Source organism: Sphaerodactylus townsendi, linkage group LG04 (assembly GCF_021028975.2).
Source record: "Sphaerodactylus townsendi isolate TG3544 linkage group LG04, MPM_Stown_v2.3, whole genome shotgun sequence".
Lineage (NCBI taxonomy): Eukaryota > Metazoa > Chordata > Lepidosauria > Squamata > Sphaerodactylidae > Sphaerodactylus > Sphaerodactylus townsendi.
The window spans coordinates 58,906,201-58,922,832 of record NC_059428.1 but is presented as its reverse complement, the minus strand read 5'-3'; the positions used below and the strand labels follow the sequence as shown (position 1 = coordinate 58,922,832).

Genomic DNA, 16,632 nt, shown 5'->3' with positions numbered 1-16,632 from the left:
AGTTTGCAAGATGATACCAAATTATGTAGAGATTGGTGAGAACCACAAAGGGATTACTGTAAGAGCTCCAAGCAGACCTTGGATAAATTAGGTGAGTGGAGCCTCAGAAATGGCAAAATGCAGTTCAATGTAGCAAAATGTAAAATTGGGGATGCACACAGGGGCAAAAAATCCAAACTTCACATACATTACAGGGTCAGTGCTATCAGTCACAGACCAGGAAAAGGGATTTAGGCGTCTTAGTTGATAGTTCCATGGGAAATGCTCAACTCAATGCATGGCAGCTGTGAAAAAGGCAAACTCTATGCTGGGGATCATTAGGAAAGGAAATTGATAATAAAACTGCAAAGATTGTCAGCTGCCCTTATATAAAGCAGTCAGGGTGCGACTGCACTTGCCCAGGTACTGTGTCCAGTCTCTGGTCGCCGCATCTCAAAAAAAGGGATATTGAGAGGAGATAGAAAAGTGCAGAGAGAAGGGGCAACAAGGATGATTGAGGGGACTGGAGCACCTCTCCCTATGAGGAGAGGCTGCAGCCGTTTGGGACTCCTTTTTTTAGTTTGGAGAGGAGGCTGACTAAGGGGGGATATGGATTGAAGTCTATAAAATTATGCATGGGGTAGAAAATGTTGACAGAGAGACATTTTTCTCTCTTTCTCACAATACTAGAACCAGGGGGCATTCATTGAAAATGCTGGGGGGAAGAATTAGGACTAATAAAAGGAAACATTTCTTCACGCAACGTGTGATTGGTGTTTGGAATATGCTGCCACAGGAGGTGGTGATGGCCACTAACCTGGATAGCTTTAAAAGGGGCTTGGACAGATTTATGGAGGAGAAGTCGATTTATGGCTACCAATCTTGATCCTCCTTGATCTGACATTGCAAATGCCTTAACAGACCAGGTGATCGGGAGCAACAGCCGCAGAAGGCCATTGCATTCACATCCTACATGTGAGCTCCCAAAGGCACCTGGTGGGCCACTGCGAGTAGCAGAGAGCTGGACTAGATGGACTTTGGTCTGATCCAGCTGGCTTGTTCTTATGTTCTTATGTTCTTAAGACACTCACTGATTCATGACATCACTATATTTTTCAGGGTCACCCTTTCTTTTACTCCACAGACATCACATATTCTCAAGTAAGAAACCTGACAGCTCTGTCATCAGACTTTACAAAGCAACTGATAAAACCTGACAGGGACAAGAATTATACAATGGTTTGGCTGTATTTTCAAGAAAAGACTCAGATGTTTTTCATGCTATTCTAGTGGAAAATGTTGCAGGTTTCCCATATAGTTTTCATAATTCTGTTCATGCTCTGATATCACTATGCCCTCTGCTGACCAATATGTTGACTTGCAGAAAGAAAGCATATAAATGGTCTAAAACAACATTCACTTGGAAACTGAATGTATTTCTACCAAGTAAAAGCATTTTTCTCTCAAAAATTAGTATCCACATTCCAGTTTGTAAAAAGATGAACATTACATGATACTATATTTAAATAAACACATTACATAAGTCAAATAAAGCTGAAACTGAGTTTTTACTTAAACTGGCCAAACAATTTACCACTGTTTATACTACATAATTTCCCCTGTTAAAAAGGAGCAATCGGAGTACCCTCCAGTTCTAAAGTAACAACAAAAAATGTATTTTATATAATTGTAGGGAGGTAGTTGAACTTATTTGTTTGTATCTTGAAAGAGGTATCTTAACTTATTTGTTTGTATGTTGCCTTGGGGGGGGGGGGGAGGTTCAAAATGGCTTTCAATTAAAACCAAAGACAAAATAGCAAGTTCCAAATCCCTTTCCCTTCTCCTTAAAAGAAGGTTAACATTCAAATCCCCTCAAAAACCCTTGCAAACAAGCAGGCCTTGCAGCACCTTCTGAAGAAGGAGAGGGCCTGTTTCATCTCCTGAGAGAGTCGATTCTGCAGAGCTAGGGTCACAATGGAAAAGATTTGGGCTTTATTTGATGCCAGATAGGCCAACTTAACCAGTGGGACAGCCAACAGATGGTTGCTTTATGCCCATACTAGTTGGTGCACAGGGAAATATGGGACAGTCCTTGTCCTCTTCATACTCACTTTACATTTGTATGCACATAATCAGTTGCTGCTATCTTATAGGATTTCTGCAAATAGTCAAGGTATAAAGAATTGGTATGCAGTCATTTAGGTTAAGTTGGAAGAGTATTATACAAGTTGCCCTGGTCCAGCTTTTGGATATGGAGTCATCTTATTATCACAGAGAAATGATTTCTTATGTTATGTTCTTATTTCTACCTTCATTTTATCTGCAGCCCTGTCTTCAGGGAACACTTTACTTTGTCCCTATCCCCTCTCCACCTTATTTCCTTTTTCACAAATTTCCCCAAATTCTCACCTTTCCCTGCTTTTTTCTCTCCTTCTCAACCACCCTCCAACCAATCTACCTTTTCTCTGTCCTCCATCCAAAAGTATATTCATCATTTATTTACTTTCATTTATTCACCTTCTTTCTACACAACTGGAAACCAAAGCAACTTACATAATCTTTTATTTTCACAACAACCCTGTGGGGTAGATCAGACTGACAGCATGTAACTGGCCTAACAAAGTAGTTATCTGAACCTAGGTCTCCCAGATCCTTGTGTAAAACTCTAGCCACTACACCAAGGCTGGTTTTGATACAGAGGCTGCAGTTGAACAGTAGCAAGTAGCTGGGCTTGAGTGAGTAATGAAAGACATATCGTAGCATGTTGCCTAGTTGTTATTGCTGGTACAGGTCCCAGTGAATCCTCCCTCCCTCAAAAGGCAAAACAGCTCTGGAAAGGTCTCTTGCTCCATCCCTCTGCCTTTTACTAACAGAGACCAAGGCTTGAACACTGGCAATACTGTTGTGTGAGGGAATTTGTCTTTTAAAGCTACAGGTCCAGGTCCTATTTTTGGAGGAGGGAGGCTAGCCCCAATGTATTTTTTGCTGTTTTCAATGTTCATTTGTTTGTTTTTGCAAATCTGTGGCATTTTTCAGGTCTGCAGAAAGATATGTCTAGTTTCTTCATGGTTCCATGTTGAGAATTAGATATATATTAATAGAGATCCACAAGAAACTTGTGGGAGTACCTATCCCATTCTCTTCACCATTGCTTCCTCCCCTCTCCCCTACTCTTTCAGATTCTCACTCTTTCTCTCTCTTGTCACCCTTTTTCTAACTCTCTTCTCCATGCCTGTCACTTTCTTTCTCTGCACCCCTAGTTCACCACTCTTTTTTCCTTTCTTGTCTCTTATCACCCACATAACTTCCCAACTGCCCACCTGTCCCCCCCCCCTTCCCACACACACACAGCATCAGTGGCAGCAGCAGCTCTTCTGGAATCACAATAGATCTGCCAGCTACAGAAAACTGTTCCCTTTAGGATTGCCAATTCCAGGTTTCTGGAGATTTGTCATGGAGCTGCAGGTGGGTGAGATTTGGGGAGGAAAGCAACCATAGCAGGGTCCAGTGGCATACAGTCCACCCTCCAAAGCAGCCATTTTCTCCAGGAGAACTGATCTGTGTCATATGGAGATGAATTGTAATTCTGAGTGATTACCAGCCCTCCTCTGGAGGAATGGTTGCTTTGGAGGGTGGAGTCTATGGCATTATACCCTTCTGAGGTCCCTCCAGTTCTTAAAACCTCCCCTCCTAGGGCTCTGTCTTTCAAATCTCAATGATTTCTATGATCATCTGGGGTGTGGTGCTTGTTCCCACATTTTCAGAGGTATATTTTGTTGCGACCTTGTAGAAGAATCTTTTTGGCTGTTATCCTTAGATTTAGAATGTCTTTCCTTCTCCTGCCAAGGATGTTTCACATACTCATTATATGCCTTTCATGCTACTTTGAAAAACACTTTGCCAATTCACTCTGGAAGTTTTTCAAATTTGGTTGCCATTGATATTGTACCTTTTCTTAAAAGCTACTTTGATAATTATTAATGGAAACATAGCATAACATTTAACAGATAAAGAAAAAAGCCTGAGCATTCTGTTTTGGTCCATTGTGCAGATCACTAAAGGCCCATTCATTAAAGGCAACCTGTGTTTCCTTATGTACTCCATATCCCACAAGACCAGTATTTTTATTTCCCTCTTAACTTTTGTTACATACATTCTTCTATTTCTCCCTTTGGCACATAACTGAAAGTTGTTCTTTCCTTCAGACAAGGCAATTCCAAGAAAACTTAGAATATGGGTAGTCTTGACAGTGCCAACAGGACAATACCGTCAATCTCTTGGGATATTACTATAGTTTTCACGTATCTTTTCATATTACCAGTATTTCAACATAGAGAAATATTAAAAATTGAGCCTACATCAAAACAATAACTAGCTTAGCTAGTATGTTTTGGTCATATTGCACATAATTGTGTATACAATAAGCCACCAATCTGTATTTTATTATACTTTGTAAGTGACAGTACAGCATATGTGCCATGAAAGGCATTTAAACATACTAGTTCATCATGTTAATAAATACATTATCCTATTCCAGTCAGAGTAGGCTTGGCCTTTGCAATGGACTTCCTCTCTCCTTCTTCCATTAGGATGCCATTGTTAAAGTTTCCTGATGCAGTTTGCAACACAGCTGAAAAGTGCAGTGAAATCCTAGAAGCATTCCTGTTGTCCAAAAAGCTAGCACCATCCCTGACAGACAGGAAGGGTTGCATTCTGGAGCAACATCAATTACAGTATCCTGCAGTTGCAAGGATTATTGTAACACTTTGTTCTGGGATCAGATTGAGAGCCAAACTGCACAAAGTATTGGAAATCCCTGAGTAGATCTTGCATCTTTTAAATTTATTTTTGAAGCCACCACTCTGGGGTGGGGGAAACTGGATCAATATCATACTTTGGGGGACAGGATTAATTCTTTTCTCATGGCATTTTGCCAATATAAATAATCTCTTGCCCAAACTGCAATTTTCCCTGCTGGGAATCCTTATGAGCACCCATAATTTTCACTAGCAGAGAAAACAGCGATTTCAGGATGTAAATTTACTTCAGGAATATGGCACAAAAGAAAATATTTTTAAAGGAAACCTCCCTGTCACATGATGTCCTGATCTAATTCTGTTTCCCATGGCTGCTTTTAAAAAGAAATTTGAAAAGAGAAGTGGCAGACAAACATATTTTGAACCAAAGGTAAACTGTTCTTCTTTGGAGCATAAAAATGAAGAGTGCTTCTAGAAAAACTTTATCTGGGAAAAACATAAAAGTTCTGTGTGCCCAGTCTCCACATATTGAAAGACAGTATGCTATAAGTTATTAATTTCTTAGACTTGTATCTCACAGATACTGGAATGTAATTTTCACCAAACTCCCCTCACGTTGATTGCTAATTTGCTTATATAGTTTAATAGTAACTTGCCTATGATAATGTGACTGAATGTAGTTGAAGGAATGGATGGTTTCCATACAAAGTTAGTGAACACACATTCATCCCTATTTGTGTCACATCTGGTTTCTGTCATCCCTGGGTGACAAGCATGGCAATAGAGGTCTGATACAACTGGGGGTTTCATTGCCTATAGAATAACCAATATTTCACACCTAGGTTGCAGAAAACTATTATAAAATGGATATTGACAGAGACAGATTGGAGATGCTGTAATATAATCTCTCAGCTTTGATGATCTCAAACCTCTCGAGCATCATTTCACAGTTTATGGTACAGTATCATCACAATCCCTCAAAAGAATTACAGCTTTCTAACTAATCTCTCCCTATCGGTTACATGATATGGAAGCCATGAAGCTCAAATACAAAGAGGCTATAGTATGAATGATTACACTCAGGTCTTTTTCCCCAAAAATATTTGTAAGTCTGGGAGTGATAAATGGCACATGAGTTATAAACGAGCAACAAGGTCAGAGCAACTGAAAGCAGGGAGTTCAAAGAAAAGTCACAAATATACAGAGTTCAGGAAGAGGCCACAGACTGAAGTTGTTCAATCCTGGCTGATAAAGTCTGAAGGGGAGGAGGGTGCCACTAAATAACAGAAGACAGGGAATCTGATGAGCCATAATGGCATGTCACTGATAAGCACACCGCAAGTTTAGGCAGCTTCACACATAAAACAATGTAGGGGGAAAAAGCATTCACCATGTGTACACTGTCATTGTTTTGCCACATATATGTTGGTACTGAACATGACTTTCTGATATTTTTGCGTAGTGCCATAAAAATATGCAAAATCTTTCCATGAAATGGTCGCATGAGATATTTTCTAACTCAGATATACACTCCTGTCAAGGAAATAACCCTAGACATGCAACGAATCTGTGTAGAATCACCATATTGATGGAGAAGGGAATGAGATCACTCCTACTCTCAATTATCATGATTTGAACATCAGCATATACAGTACATAAATATATAAACAGTAAAGTGCATACAGAGAAAATGAGAGCATTTGCATGTAGATATGCAGAGGTTTGGGCAAATATCCAAACTAAGGTCAGAGTAGAGAGTCTTGCCCAGTGTACACACTGATTATAAAATGTCCTCTGCATATGACTTTAATAATCTGTCTTAGTATTATTTTATGGCCAGAAGCCAGTTCAAGATTTCATTTGAGCTGCCACAGGTTAGAGGAATAAAAATTTGAACAATTATTTTTCTCTCACTGTATATTATATGTTCCTTGTTTAATCAATATATATTTAATTATTTAACTATAATATAGTTTAAATCTTTTTAAAAGTTTAAATTATTTGTTTTAAATTATTTTAAAACTACTTGAAATCTCAAAATACTCTCAACAGTAAGGGTAGATGTGAAGGACTGCAGAGAAATGTGCAATTTAAAAGTGCTGGTCAGGCATAGAGGCGTAGGAAGAGGGAAACAACGCAACCAGATTGGCTGAGGCAACCCTGCACTCTGATTGGGTAAAAGATATGATGACACTGAGAGGGAGGATGTCAGCTCCCTGTGGAGAACAATCTGAAAGGCTTTTGGAGTTCCTGAAGGAAAGACCAATCTGCTTTTGCTGTGACTAAACATAATATCTCTGAGGAAAGTAGTGGCAGTCAGTGAGTGATTCTGGCTTCCCTTCCTGCGTGACAGCCCTGTATGCTGTGGTTTAAGCAAATATTACATAGACTGGAGTGTACTGGCGATTAGGTCACTGAAGACCCAGACTGAAGGGCATATATTTAACCAGTAAGAGTCTTCATCTTCTATGAAGAGCGAAGAAGAATCCTAAAGACCAGTTAGTCTGTTACAAGGAGTTTTACTTTATTTTCCTCTAAGGAGTGTGTTATGTTTATTTTGGTACCTTCACTCAGTCCTCTATCTGTGAGGGCTGTGTGAAGGTACTGAAGTTAATGTACCAAGGCAGTGTAAATTAGCCAGAGTACCTTCTGAAGTATAAGGAACTATACCATCTTAGGGAACATCTAAGTTTCCTGAAACTGATCAAACTTAGTAAGCCTGTGCCTGAAAACAAATACTGCTTACCTGCCTAAGCTCTTCTTTTGTAAATATATTATTTTGCCTCCATTTCTCCATGCAAGTTATTCATCTCCCATTTCCATCTGTTCTTTGTTAATAAATCTTTATTCTGTTTAAGTTTTACATCTGCCTCAGAATTATTATTTGTGTCTTATGAAGGGGTTTAAATAATGGGAATCCTTTACCTTCTGGAAGTATAATGGCTGAGGGAAAGTTCTTCTTATCACCAAATCATACCATATTAGAAGCAGCTCCCTGAAGTGAAAAAGGTGGGAAAAATCTGACAGGACAGGTCAGTGAGTGGTTTCCATGCCTGGGTGATATTGGAAGGTGTGCAGGGTCTGTTGCAGGAGATGTAATAGGATTTAATTACTAATATTACAACTTTAATTCTAACATAACTGTAAAATGCATTTATGTATTTACCTTGTTTACAGCTTTCCTTTCTCAGTCAGGCCTATTCCACACTGGCGGAAGAAATGGCTGGCCACCAGCAAAATTCATGCTGGTGGAACCACGGGACCATTTGCATGGGTCCATGTGGGCGGCCCTGAAGCCACTGCGGGCTGCAGAGGCAGCTCTGCATGGAACTGCCTCTGGTCTGTTTTTTCCCTACCTTTTCTTCCCTCTGAAGCTCTGGAGGGACACACCCACACTACTTCTGACCCCCAGGGGTCGGAGGGCAGCATGGGCATGTCCTTCCCACCCTCCAGAGCAGAAGGGAAGAAATGGTAGGGAAAAGAACAAACAGGCAGTGCCTAAAAATGGCACCCTTACGGCGGAGCCCTTCACATGGTGCCAGTGGGAAGACACCACTTTCCAAAAGACTCACAACAAGCAAGTCACAAAAACGCCGTTGTGGGGGAAGAACACTGCTGCAGCTTTGCCCCCCTCCACAACAGCATTTTTACCAACCCCACACCAGACTTTTGGCCCGTGCAAAACGGGCTTCAGTGTAAGATGTCCAAGAAAAATGCAGTAGTAATGGGATTATAGAATTAGAAAGCAATGCAAACAAAAACTTGTCTAAGGCATGACATAAAGTAGGTTACATATGCAGAAGATAATGAGTAAAATCAATGTGATACACAGAATAAATAGTCTTATTTCACTTTAAAAATATCCTCTTGAGGTATTCTATTATAATATAGTTTTAAACCCTTTAAAAAGCTCACCTGGACATGTTGTTTTTGCATATTCTGAAAAATAAATTAAGATCTGAATGAAAACTGAATTTCTTTTGTATAGTCATAATAATTTTTTTCTAAATTTCTTTTGAATATTCAAATAATCAGGAAATAATGTCAAGAATGCTTTAGGATAGGATATCAAAACCTGAATCAGTAGTTCTTGCATATATGTGCTGATTCTTCCTTAACACTGATCTCTCTCCTGTTTTTCTGATCATTCCTTGATTATTCAACAAGCAGACCTCATCACAAGGGGAATGCGTACATGCCTATCTTTTTTATTGCAGTAATGGCATTTTCAGTTTAGAATAAAAGATGACTAAGGTGGAACATAAGAGAGTTAGGGATACCCAATAAAGTTGATAATCAATAGATTCTGGACAGACAAAAGGAAATATTTATTCAGTAAGTAATAAAATTGTAGAATTGACTGCAAGGAGGTATAGTGATGACCATAAGCATGGTTTAAAAGGATATTGAATAGATTTAATGAAGCTAGGTCCATCAATTACTAGACATGGTGATTAAAGAGGTTCCTGATAGTCATAGACCAGCGGTGGCGAACCTATGGCACAGGTGCCAGAGGTGGCACTCAGAGCCTTTTCTGTGGGCACGCGTGCAAAGAGTTCATCATGTGGGGGGGCAGAAAATCACACACACACCCCACACACACACACATCTAGGCTGGCCTGGGCATGATCCTTTACCTGGGAGTAAGCTCAGTTGCTGGCAATGGGGCTTGCTTCTGAGTAAACCCTCCTAGGGTCATGATTCACCCATTTGAAGCATTGCACGGTTGCTTCACCAAGCTTACTCCTGAGTAATGCGTGCCTCTGAGCCAACCGTTTTTTCTAAACTAAAACCTCAGTATTCAGGTTAAATTGCCGTGTTGGCACTTCGCGATAAATAAGTGGGTTTTGGGTTGCAATTTGGGCACTCGGTCTCGAAAAGGTTCGCCATCACTGTCATAGACAGTAAAGATCTTAATGCCAGTGATAGAAGGCAACTTCAGGGGAAAATTGGTGGCCCCTGTCCCACTGTGGTTCCTACATGGCGACTGGTTGGCAATTTTGTGATTCAGGATGCTATACTAGAACTTTTTCTGCACAGCACAAATAAAACATCTTGCAGACATAAAAAAAACATTTTGGCTTTTTTTGTTCACATAGCACAGAACATTAAATGTTTCAATTTAAAATGGTTCATTTCCCACTGCTCTGTGCTACCTTCTATTTACAGAAATGTGTTTCCCATGGACATTTCCTCTGCTTGCATCACAGCCACCTACCATTTCAGTGTTTAAAGTACATGAATAAAGTTAGTTTTGCCTACCAATTATGTGCACATGTTGCCCCCCACATTTCTTTTTGTTCTCAATGAGGTGTCATCAAAGCTATGGAGACTCAATATGAGAACCAGCTGTCAATTCTCATATGGAGTCTCCATAGCTTCAAAGACACCTCTTTGAAAACAGAAAAAAAAGAGGGAAACGGCACATGCACATGATTGGCAGGCAAAACTAACTTTATTCATGTACTTTAAACACTGAAATTGCTGGTGGCTGTGATGTCAGCTGAGGAAATATCTGTGGGAAACAGCAAATGATGGACAGCATGGAGGATCCCTAAAGCAGCAGAAAATGGTGGGAACGAGCTGCAGAGAAAAAAGGTGGAAGCTTAAAAGTTGGGCAGGAACAATAAAATGTTTCTTGCTTTCTGCACAATAAGCAGAAAACATTTTCAAAATGTCTCAGGAAAAAAAGATTGCTAGTTTAGCATTTTCAACTCCCCTCCCCATTTTGAGCATAAATAAAATACTTTCAAAATGTTTTCAAAATGTGTGGAGTTCTTCCCCAGAACTCTTTATTTCCATCCTCAAGATGTTTTGTTTGCGCAGAATCAGCTTCGACGAGCCATTGGTATGATCCAGCAAGGTTCTTTTTATGTTCTTATCTCCAAGATGGGGGGTGGGGGGAGAAGGTTGAGATGAGCAATGTAGCCTGAGGGCAGGCATCTCCCTCTGTCCTCTCCCCCTCCTGTTATATAGCATGTGAAAGCAAATCATTGCTCCTCCTGAGAAAGTGACAGATGCACCGTCAAAGAACAGAATAATTCCCACAAACAGAATCCATATTTGTACAGAACCAGAAAGTCTTTCCCAAGACTGGGAGGTTGTGCAATAATTGGCAGAAAGTTGAAATGCTGTGCACAGCAGTCCCACCTTGATAGAATTCTGTTTGAAAAGATGATCAACTGATCACCCAGCAAGAACTGCTGAATTTCTATCATGCTGTTCAAGAAAATGATGTCAGACCTCAAGACATTAAAATAACTTCCATCAGAAGGTGTCCACCCACTTCCTCATGTCAAAAATAATTCAGTTCTCAAAGTATTTACTAGAACAGGAATTGTTTGGGTTCCACCTTTAGAAGGGAATTTCCGGCAGCACATATTCAAACCTATTAAAGTTAATATTACTAACACACATTTATAAATAAACTGGAGAAATATGTCTTGAAATACAGACATAAGACCTCACAGCACTTTAAACTATTGAGTTGTTCTTAGGTCTTAAACTGATTAACCCTTGCAGTATCAAACATGCTGTTGAGAGTCAGAGTCTTTAAGCATGATCATCCCTCTACCAGGAGAAAAGCTGACATACTCCAATCTAAAGTACATACTTTAAAAATAAAAATAAAAATAAATAAATAAAGAATATACCTAGATTAACAGGAGTCACCAGCTTTTCCTGCAGGTAACCTTGAATCTGTAAAGTTCTCATTACAGTTCTGTTTTACTAGCCCTGCAGTGTAATCTGAGAACCAGCTGAATTTACCACACTAAACATTCTAGACTTCTTTTCATTGAAAGATCTCTCAAAATTTACTTCAGAAGAACAGACCTTGGTTATTGCTTCTGACCCAGCTGCAGCTTGCCACTTTGTCTTCCTAATAACAACATTGCAAACAAAGAAGTCTAGCAGCAGAAAGTTTGTTCCGTTTAACAGGTATTCTGAAGAGCTGTAACTCAAACTATGATGAGCCCTTGAGGTTTTGAAGGGGACATTCCATGATCTTAGCTTCTATATAAATGTCTAAAATTTGTGACCTTTTCAAACAGCTTTTTAAAAAAGATTGGATCTGTATATAGCAAATACCTGAGAAAATAGATGGCAGGAAGTGAACCAAACTGTGTGTACTTAGGTGCCATTCAACTTGGAAAATGCAAAATCCTCAGCTGCAACTACACTTTATGCTGTGAATAGCTTGGATTCCCATCAATTCTTCCAACAGGCAAAAATCCCAAAAATAGGTTATGAGTTGAATAAAACTGCATCAGGACTATCATATTTCAACTTGTGGGGCTGAGGGCAGGGAACACGCTTAAATGCTTCTTTATCAGACCCCTCCCACCGATATAGGCCGAATCCCCACCGGGAAATTCAATCTAGATCAAACCAAGTTTGAAAATAAACTGCACTTTTTCATCAAGGTTTCAACCTCTCCACAGCAACATGTTTCCAGTGAAGACATCTAGGCCTATCTCGGATTCAAGAAATGTAACAATCCCCACAACCACATGATTGGCTAGGTAGGTCTCTCCTGATTGGCTGTCATGCTGTGTTGGGGCTGGAACTTTTTTTTCTCCTGCAAAAACATGCTCACGTTATGTCATCATCACGTCAGCACTCTCCCGCCCAAGTTTCTGGGTGGTTATCGTTCTCTCATACTCTCACGAGAACAACACCGCGTGCACTGATTGGTTATAAGGCATTTGCGTCATGCTCCACGGCGGGAAATTTGAACCAGGATTAGACCCCCAATCCTCCTCTCCAAACTGGATCAAAGACTTTTTTGAAAAAATAGTACTTTCAAGCAGGTTCGGCTAAGACATGGGATAAGGCAGAGAATAAGCACCAGAACCAGGATGAATCCTTGTTTGTCGATCAAACAGTGGGGAGTTCTTCCTGAATCCTTGATATTTTGAATGAGTATCATGCAATTAATTGACGGTGGGGAATTGACAACTAAAAGACAGGGAAAGTTCTAGTGTAAACTTTTACCTAATATGTATGACAGGTTTTTTTATGTAGGCTCCCTCATGTTTTAGTTTTTTATGTGTAGAAATTATTTCCCTGTGAAGACAGAATTAAGAATATCACCTCCTGCTAGTTCATGTTTTGTGCTAACTTGTAGTGACTTCAAGCCCAGTGAATATAAATGAGAAATACTTATTATCATATTGTGCTACCTTAAGATGTAGCCTAATCCAGAATCTCTTTTCAGCTCTGCTCTGTGCTTCTCATCTCTGGAGTTTTCTACAGAAGGAAACTCCTTCTGGTTGTTGTGGGTTTTCTGGGCTATGTGGCCATGGTCTGGTAGATCTTGTTCCTAACATTTCGCCTGCATCAGTGGCTGGCATCTTCAGGGGTGTATCACAGAGAGAAGACTCTTCTGGTTCATGCCTCTAGTGCAGGGGTCTGCAACCTGTGGCTCTCCAGATGTTCATGGACTACAATTCCCATCAGCCCCTGCCACCATGGTCAATTGGCCATGGTGGCAGGGGCTGATGGGAATTGTAGTCCATGAACATCTGGAGAGCCACAGGTTGCAGACCCCTGATTTAGTGCATTTTTTTTCTCCAAGGAGCCAGGGATTATATGGGTCTCCTTTTTACATTTATATCACACTACCACCACTTACTGAAACAGATAATGATAAAAGACTGTCTGGCTCAAGGTCACCAGTAAGCTTTGTGAGAGCACAGGAATTTGAACTCCCTATAAACAACAAACAGCATCTAATAGCTGCACTGTTGCATGGGATAGATAGAGCGATCCATGGTTGATCTGATCAGCATTGTGGAACTGCTAACCCTAACCCTCCAGGGAACCAGTCCAAGGCAGCTTTTGAACTAAAAAAAATAAAAAAATACTATACATTATTAAGTGCAGCATTAAAAATCAAGTGAGAGTATACAACCATTACACAGTGAGCAGCTGAAAATGAATCAATACTTGAAACAGAGATGCAGCCAAACCAACCTCTCCCAAAAGTGTGCCTGTATGTTTGTAAACACCTGTTTGTCAAGTCTGCTTCAAACACATCTGTTTATGAGGTATCTAACGGAGGTATGTAGTTAAATAAACATCACTTCTTGGAGAGAAATCAATTCATAAGGCTTACAGACTGAAGAGTTGCAAAGAATTTCAGAAGTCATCTAGTCACAACCTCTGTTCAATCTAAGAAAATCAACGCAAGAGTATCTCTGACAAATCTGCTTTTAGATCTTCAGTGAGGCCCAGACTAGATGTTATGTGCCGAAAAGTCCAACCTTTGGATTCCATCACCATTTCGGAGCAGAACTCAGGCTGTATAAAAATATTGTGAGGGCCCCATCCAAATCTGTGAGGCCCACAGCACAGCAAGACCAGGACTTCTTGCCTTCCCCCATAACTTTTCAAGTGCTGAAACACCCCCCCCCCCCATGTTCATCTCTAGAATAGTGGCAGTATCTACAAGTCAGATCTGTGGATGTGGTAACATTCTTGCCCCTGAAACAGGCAGCCCATTCATAGCAAGTCCTGTCAAACTGTTTCAAATAACATGAAAGGTTTTTTTTTAACTGAGACACAATGTGATGTCCTGTGGCTACCACAAAGATGTTGGATACATGTGCATTGGGAGCATCATGCTTCCCAGGTGTGTAGGGATTCAAACTGGGGGACTTTTTCCTCCACCCCATACACATACACTTTTAAAAACTTTAAACAGAACTCTGAGGAGATACATGCCTGTATACCAATAGGTGTACATATAAATATTCATTCAGCATCCAGCAAGCGCAAAACAGCTGGTAAACATGAAGTACAGCTAGTAAACATGAAGTACAGCTTGGATCAAATCAAATAATTCCCAAGCAAACAAACCAGGAATGACATGTGAGTAAATGACACTTTTGGAAAGATTTATCAGTAAAATCCTATTCAGGATCAAGATCTCAGCATACCACTGCTGATCAGTGAACATTCCTTCTAGTTATGTAAAATCAAATAATAAAAAGTACATACCGGTATATAGAAGAGAGAAATCTGAAGGCTAAGGAGTATGCACACTGCAAAACTACCAGCACTCACAGAAGTTGTCTTAGTTGAATATTCAGAATTATAATATTAATTTTACCTGTAAGATTGTAGAGAAATTTGACCATGGTCTTCTTTTAAGAAATCTAGGAGTCATAGAAGGCTTCTTTGGCAATCTCACTTTTCCTTGATTTCTCCCTACCACTTTTCTTTATATTGATATGTTGCCTGCCAGGATCTTTTCAAGTGCCTGCCTTCTATTGTCTTGATAAGCTAAGTTGTTGCATCACACAACAGCTGCACAGATGAACTGTCACATAAGCATATGAAACATGGTTGTGGATGAAGGCCCACAGACATGTCACACAAGTATACACATGGCTTTCACAAAAACTGTAAGCATTTGTAATTGCAACTTTTCCTGTACAACAAAAACAAAATTACACATTTTTCTCACCCTATTACACAAAAATCAGATTTTGAAATGATTTCACAATAATGCATTACTTAAAATAACTCTGAAAATTGTGCTCATTTGTCCAAGTTACCATCCCCACCCTGTCTCCATCCTTGAACATGATGCCATGTCATTTGCATATTCTTAGACCATATTCTTAATGCAAGTTATGATGATAGTTAGAAAACACCACGCACCATCTCCATCAGGGTCAAAACTTTTATGTATATAAAAAACTGTTGCTTTTTACATTTATTTATTAACGTTTTAGATAGCTCATCCATTTAACTGCTGTTCCAAGCAGTAAAAAAGCTCTAAATTTCATGATGCAATAAATATGTTAACTAACCATAACTGATTTGCACCTTTAGCCCATGTTATTTAAAACTACTTAAGAATTTGTAAACATTAGTTCAGATAATAAAATTTCCCATGCTGTGAACATATACTGATCTTTTTTCTTTCCAGCCAATGCCAATTTCAAGGCACTGGACTGTGGAAAATATGTCCCATAGAACGCAAGCCACATGAATGTCATACAGATAGAGCAAACAGAAATCAGGAAGTACTTGACTAAAGCTAAAATGCTGAACACATACCAGATATAATCATACACGTGGTTAAAAAACAAAGCTAAACTCAATCTTATTCAATTTTGTAGTGCACAGACAACTTTCCCAATTTTCATTTAGCACTAAGCAAATTCAATTCTATGTCTGAACAAGCCAAAAATAATTCTGAAAATTAAATCTGTATACTACATTTGGAGGGGGGAAAGTTGTATTTTATGCCCCCCAGAGTAGAAAGCTGGCCACAAAGCATACTTAATGCGTTTCCCTTTAAATGACCTAGACAGACCACAAACTGTAAATCCACTCAGAAATTCTCTCATAAAAGTCTTACCTTGTATGCAAAGGCTGAACTAAACAACAAACAGAGGGTCCCTCTCTCTATTCCCCTTTATACGATAAAATTCATCCCCCTTGCAGTTCTGCACCTCTATGTTCTCTGCTGACCTAATTTTGTCTGTGATAAATGCCAGAGTTCGACTGGAGTCACTTGAGCTGCTGTAGGAGAAGAATGGAAGTCAAAAATGAATGCACTCAACATTCCTCCTTTGACAGATTGCTTGTCAAGAGGCTAAAAGCCTTGGAAAGCTATAGGTGAGGTAAAGCATTATAATAGCCATCCCTTAGATTAAATTGAATTCCAGTTTTCAACTAATTATTCTAGACTTCAATAATGAAGTTAAAACTCATTCAAACTAAAAGGTCCAGCATTTTGCTTAGGACTCAGGCATAATGAGTCAGACAATGCAGTTTTGCCTTTTAATGCACACAGGAAAGATCTAGTGAAGCCAATAAACCAGTTCAGTTCAGATGGAGAATTTAGGACTAAAACTGTTGGGTTAGGCTCAAACCACAT

The 16,632-nt window shown here is 39.6% G+C and overlaps 1 long non-coding RNA gene across 1 annotated transcript in view; it reads right to left on the bottom strand.

The window, feature by feature from the left end:
- Window positions 1-16,218, bottom strand: part of LOC125432102 — a 296,614-nt gene extending 280,396 nt beyond the window's left edge. Inside the window, exon 1 of the long non-coding RNA XR_007244399.1 lies at window positions 16,111-16,218. This is a non-coding gene — a long non-coding RNA (uncharacterized LOC125432102). The remainder of the gene's footprint in view (window positions 1-16,110) is intronic.
- Window positions 16,219-16,632: the final 414 nt, after the last annotated feature.